Genomic DNA, 6,827 nt, shown 5'->3' on the forward strand with positions numbered 1-6,827 from the left:
ATGCTGGAGTGCAATGGCGTGATCTCGGCTCACCGCAACCTCTGCCTCCCGGGTTCAGGCGATTCTCCTGCCTCAGCCTCCCAAGTAGCTGGGATTACAGGCATGCAGCACCATGCCCAGCTAATTTTGTATTTTTAGTAGAGATGGGATTTCTCCATGTTGGTCAGGCTGGTCTGGAACTCCCAACCTCAGGTGATCTGCCGACTTCAGCCTCCCAAAGTGCTGGGATTACAGACATGAGCCATCGTGCCTGGCCTGATTTCTCTTTTTTATGGCTGCCGAATGACTCCTTGATGTGACCAGAGCACTATGGTGGACAGGATACGGAAGAAAAGAATAAGAAATCCACTCCCCCACCAATATATATTTGAGGAGAGAATGGTTGTATGCATAGACATTAAATAGAAAATACTTCTTGAGATAGTATATTTTGGTAACAGCTTTATTGAGACATTCATATACCATAAAATTCACCCATCTAAAGTGTACACTTCAGTGAGTTTGTTTGGGTTTTGAGACAGGGTCTTGCTCTGTTGCCCAGGCTGGAATGCAGTGGTGCAGTCACAGCTCACTGCAGCTTTGACCTCCCAGGCTCAAGCGATCCTCCCACCTCCTCGGCCTCCCTAGCAGCTGGGACTACAAGCACACATCACTGCACTCAGCTAATTTTTGTATTTTTTGCAGAGACAGTTTTGCTATGTTGCCTAGGCTGTCTGTGGTTTTTAGTATATTCACAGAGTTGGGCAACTATCACCACAATCAATTTTGGAATGTCTTCATTTCCCTAAGAAGATACCCTACTCGTTACCCACACCTCCCGATCTTCCCATCTGCCCCAAGCCCCGGTGACCACGAGTGTACTTCCTGTCTGTAGATTCGCCTGTTCTGGACATTTGGAATAAACAGAATCAGCAATATATGACCTCAGTGTGGCTTCTTTCACTCAGCATCACGTTTTCAGGGCCATCCGTGCTGCAGCAGGTGGGGGAGGTCCACCCCTTGTCATTGCTGAATACCATTCCACGGTATGGATGGACCACACTGTGTATATTCATTCATCAGCAGAACATGTTACCACTTTTTGGTTATCATGAATAATATTGTTGTGAATGTTCCTGTGCAAGCTTTTGAATGGACTTTTTTTTTTTTTTTTTTTTTTTTTTTTTTTTTTTTTTTTTTTTTTTTTTTTTTTTTTTTTTTTTTTTTTGAGACTGAGTTTCTCTCTTGTTACCCAGGCTGGAGTGCAATGGTGCAATCTCCACTCACCGCAACCTCTGCTTCCCGGATTCAAGTGATTCTCCTGTCTCAGCCTCCTGCCTCCTGAGTAGCTGGAATTACAGGCACGTGCAACCACGTCCAGCTAATTTTGTATTTTTAGTAGAGACAAGGTTTCTCTATATTGGTCATAGTGGCCTTGAGCTCCCGACCTCAGGTGATCCACCCACCTAGGCCTCCCAAAGTGCTGGGATTACAGGTGTGAGTCACTGCCTGGCTGGTAAGTCTATTTTTATACAGTTTTTTTTTTTTTTTTTTTTTTTTTTTTTTTTTTTTTTTTTTTTTTTTTTTTTTTTAAAGACAGGGTCTCCTCTGTTGCCCAGCTGGAGTGCAGGTGCAATCACAGCTCACTGCAGCCTCCACCTCCTAGGCTTAAGCAATCCTCCTGCCTCAGCCTCCCAACTTGCTAGAGTTACAGGGATGCACCACCATGCCTGGATAATTTCTTGGTTTTTAGTAGAGATGAGGTCTTGCCATGTTCCCCAACCTGGTCTCGAACTCCTAAGCCAAAGCAATCCTCCCAGCTAAGTGCTGGGATTACAAGCGTAAGCCACGGTGCCTGACCCAATTTTTTATTTTTATTTTTGCTTATTATATAGAGACAGGGTCTTGCTACATTGCCCAGGCTGGTCTGGAACTCCTGGCCTAAAGCAGTCTTTCTACCTTGCCTCCCAAAGTGCTGGGATTATGCATGTGAACCACGGTACCAGGCCAGTAACCCTGTATTTAACCTTTTGAGGAATGGACAGACTGTTTGCCAACGTGGCTGCACCGTTTGAGCAGCCGTGCATGAGAACACCGATTTCTCCACGTCCTTGCCAACACTTGTGCCATCCATCTTTGGGATACCAGCCATCCTGGGTGTGAAGGGGTGTTTTTCTCTGGTTTAGATTGGCACTCCCTGTTAGCCACAAGAGGCAGTCTCACACTGACAGTGGTCCCCCCTTATCCTTGAGGGATACATTCCAGGACCCCATGTCAATGCCTGAATCTGTGGACACTACCAGACCTATACAGTCAGCCTGGTATCCTCAGGTTCTGCTTCTGTGGAATTAGCTAACCAAGGATTGAAAATATTTGACAGGGGCCGGGGAGGGGACAAGACAATAACAAAAAATAATACAAAATTGAAAAATATAGCATTAGCTGGGTGCGGTGGCTCACACCTGTAATCCTAGCACTTTGGGAGGCTGAGGTGGGTGGATCACCTGAGGTCAGGAGTTCAAGGCCAGCCTGGCCATCATGGTGAAACCCCATCTTTATTTAAAAGATCTTAATCTTTTATGTAAAAATTTATAAAATAAACAAATAATTAAAAAAAGAAAGAAAAATACAGCATCGCTATTTACATAGCATTTACATTGTATTTGTTATTGTAAGTAATTTAGACATGATTTAAAGTATGCAGGAGGGTTGGGCTTGGTGGCTCATGCCTGTAATCCCAGCACTTTGGAAGGCCGAGGCGGGTGGGTCACCTGAAGTTAGGAGTTTGAGACCAGCCTGGCCAACATGGTGAAACCACGTCTCTACTGAAAATACAAAAATTAAGGCCGGGCGCAGAGGCTCATGCTTGTAATCCCAGCACTTTGGGAGGTCAAGGCAGGCGGATCACCTGAGGTCAGGAGTTTGAAACCAGCCTGGCCAACTAGCAAAGCAAAATCACCAGGCTTGGGGGCTCACGCCTATGATCCCAGTACTTTGGGAGGCTGAGACAGGTGGATCGCTTGAGTCCAGGAGTTCGCTTGAGACTAGTCTGGGCAAGGTGGTGAAACCCTGTCTCTACAAAAAAATACATAAATTAGCTGAACATGGTGGTACATGCCTGTAGTCCCAGCTACTTGAGAGGCTGATGTGGGAAGATCACCTGAGCTTGGGGGGTGGAGGCTGCAGTGAGCCATGATTGTGCCACTGCACTCTAGCCTGGGCAATAGAGCAAGACTCTGTCTCAAAAAAACAAAACAAAACAAAAAATGGTGCAAACCACAGCTGAGTGGGGACTGCTGTAGGTGTGGCTGTATTGCTGTTTTTAAGCATAAGGCCGCTGATCCAGGCCGGAACCCAGGCTGGGATTTGTGCCCATTCCATTTGCACAGGGAGCTCCTCCAGCCTTGCTGGGTTCACTAATTTCTGCTCATGACTCAAAGAGGGAGAGGCTGGGTCAGGACAGCCTATCTCAGCTCCTGCAGAAGTAGAAAAACAAGTAGTGCATCGCAGGGGCATTTAGGACTCTTAGGGTTACCCTGAACCGGTCAAAATAAACAACTCCTTCATGAAATTCAGATTGCTCTGCAAGGGCATTTCACTCCGGAAAGGACACTGTAATTACTGCCAGTCTCTCTTCCCATCAGAGGTTAGATTTCTGAGCAAGCGTGGGATACATACCTTTGGAGACTTGGCTGCAGACACTATATTTAATCCACTGTCATGAATTATCCCTTTGTGTTCTGTGTGAATCCAAGGAGATCTTATCAGTCATGCAGAGGTGGCCTGTCCGGTCACTGTGTGACTGTATTAGCCACAGTGCAGACTCTGCAGAGTCCTCTTCCTGGATGCTCGCCTCCTGGTTACTGCGAAGCCTTTGATGGGGAAGGGGGCTAAGAGTTAACCTTGAGGCTAGGCTAGGTGACTCACAGCGGTAATCCCAGCACTTTGGGAAGCTGAGGCGGGCAGATCATTTGAGCTCAGCAGTTCGAGACCAGTCTGACCAACATGGTGAAACCTCGTCTCTACTAAAAATACCAAAAATTAACCAGGCATGGTGGCAGGCACTTGTAATCCCAGCTACTCGGGAGGCTGAGGCATGAGAATCGCTTGAACCCGGGAGGTGGAGGGTGCAGTGAGCTGAGATGGCACTATTGGATTCCAGGCTGGACGACAGAGTGAGACTCCATCTCAAAAAAAAAAACCAGCCAACCAACCAAACAAACAAAAAGAGTTAACCTTGAGACTCCAGGGGAGTTTTTTTTTTTTTTTTTTTTTTTGAGATGGAGTCTCACTCTGTCACTAGACTGGAGTGCAGTGGCGTGATCTCAGCTCACTGCACCTCTGTCTACCAGGTTCAAACGATTCCCCTGCCTCAGCTGCCTGAGTAGCTGGGACTAACAGGCATGCGCCGGCTAATTTTATGTATTTTAGTAGAGATGGGGTTTCACCATGTTGGCCAGGCTGGCCTTGAATTCCTGCCCTGAAACGATCCTCCACCTCAACCTCGCAAAGTGTTGGAGTTACAGGTGTGAGCCACCATGCCTGGCCCACACATATTGTCGATTGCTTTGCAAATTGCTCTAAGCTAAGATTATAGCTGGTGGTATGCTGTTTTGCCACTGCATTCAGGTTCTGTGCTGATACCTCCCGGGTGTGTCGTCCGGCCCAGCCCCTCCCTCGCTCTGGCAGTGTGTGGCATCTCCATCCAGATGTCCGGGCGACATTTCACATGCAGCAGGTCCAGGCATGAATTCTCAGCTTCCACCCCCGTCTGCCTCCTTCCCTCCCCGAGACTGTCCTGTGTCAGTACCCTGCTCCACTGAGTGGGTGGCTCAAGCCAGGAGCCCGAGGGCCCATTTCATCAACACGTGCAGCTCAAGGTGCCTCTGCAGCCTGTCTCATGTGGGTCATTGTCCATACTGTCACTGTCCTTGTCACTGACAGACTGGGCCAGCCCCATGCATTTTCCTGGAAGACGGCCTCAGCTTCTTACTGGTCCTGCTCCCACGTCCCCATCCGTGCTCCATACAGCAGCCAGAGTGGTCTTTAGAACAGAAATAGTGACAGGTCCTTCTTCTTCCAGGCCTTTGGATGCTTCTCCATTGCTAGCACAAAACCCTGCCACCTCCCACCGGCTGCCTCTGCCTTCCTCTCCAAACTTGGCCCCCTGCCCTTGATCCCAACTGCCCTGCCTTTGACGCAACACCCTGCCCTTGACCCCGGCTGTTCTGCCCTTGACGTTAGCTATCTTGCCACTGACCCCAGACACCCTGTCCTTGACCCCAGCCACTTGCCCTTGACCCCAGCCACCTGCCCTTCCTGCCTCCAGCTGTATCCTGCTTGTCCCATGGTTGCTCCTTCTCTTGGCCTGTCTCCCGGAGGTCCCCTCGGCTCCTCCGTTTCTATCACCCAAGCGCTGCTTATGTGTTGCTTGTTAGCTCCGTCTGAGTTGTGGGAGGGCAGAGGGACCTTTTCTGCCAGTGTCCAGCTCTTCTCCTCGGTTAGCACATTGGAGGCATCAGCAAACACTTGTTGCATGGACAGATGGGTGCCTCCCAGCAGCAGGTGGTTCTGTGTTCTGGTTCTGATTGGTGAAGGACTGAGCCAGGGTGATTTCTGTAACGGGGGAATCTCTGAAACTGTGGTAGTCACTGATTTTGACCTCGCCATCAGTGGGTGAAAACAGGAGAATCATCGTGTGGTGAGAACACACACACACATACATACTCACACAACCCACACACACCCACCCCGCACACGCACAAACACACATGCACCCACACCCACATCCTCCCCCCACAACACACAGACTACACACCACACATACACCACACACGCAAATATACACACGCATACACACACATACACATACCACACACACATATACGCATACCACACACACCCACGCACCCACCTCCACCCCCCACACACACATACACACACCAAGCACACAAATATACACACACCACACACACAAATATACACACACACCACATACCACATATACATGCATACCCATATGCACATACACATACACCACACACACACATACACATGCCACACACACATACACATACACACATGCACCACACACCCACACACGTACACACACACCACACACACATACACCACACATGCACACACACACCACGCATATACACCACACACACCACATGCACACACACCATACACACACACACACCTTACGTACATACACACACCACAAGCACACGCATACATGCACACACAAGCACACACACCACATACAGACACGTGAGTTTTTAAATTTTTATTGTGGTACTTGATCGTTTTTCCTCTTAGCTTCTTATTCATTTAGTACTTTGTGGCAGGCAGCCTGGGAGGAGGTGGAGGTGGCACTGGGAGGAGGTGGAGGTGGCACCGTGAGAAGGGCAGGAGCCACCGCCCCGGGGGTCCAGGAGGGGATGGGGGGGCCATGCTGTGCTCAGCAGCTGTGCCAAGGAGCCTGAAGGAAGGCTGCAGAGCCAGGGTGAAGGGGACAGGAAGAATGGACCAGATTTCCCAGAGCCGTTTTCTGCAGCGGGCAGGGGATGCTGTCCCCAGGGGCTATGCTTGGGTCGGGGATGCAGGCTCTGGTATCCGTCCGGCATGTTCTGCTGCCCAGGTATGTTCTGCTTCAGCTGCTGCCCCCGAGGAAGGAGGCCCGCTCCATCTGTGAGCACCCATTCTTGAGGCATCTGTGCATCTGACTTGTGGAGTCTTTGTGGGTCTTTCTGAAACCCTAGAACAGTTTCTCAAAAGAGCAGCCACGCAGGCCGGGCGCAGTGGCTCACGCTTGTAATGCCAGCACTTTGGGAGGCCCAGGCGGG

General features: G+C 49.5%; 1 protein-coding gene across 2 annotated transcripts in view; it reads left to right on the forward strand.

The window, feature by feature from the left end:
* The window catches only part of CPT1A (carnitine palmitoyltransferase 1A), an 85,535-nt gene that overhangs the window by 19,511 nt on the left and 59,197 nt on the right, over nucleotides 1–6,827 (forward strand). The window lies entirely within an intron of this gene.

This window comes from Cebus imitator, unplaced genomic scaffold (assembly GCF_001604975.1).
Source record: "Cebus imitator isolate Cc_AM_T3 unplaced genomic scaffold, Cebus_imitator-1.0 Scaffold564, whole genome shotgun sequence".
Lineage (NCBI taxonomy): Eukaryota > Metazoa > Chordata > Mammalia > Primates > Cebidae > Cebus > Cebus imitator.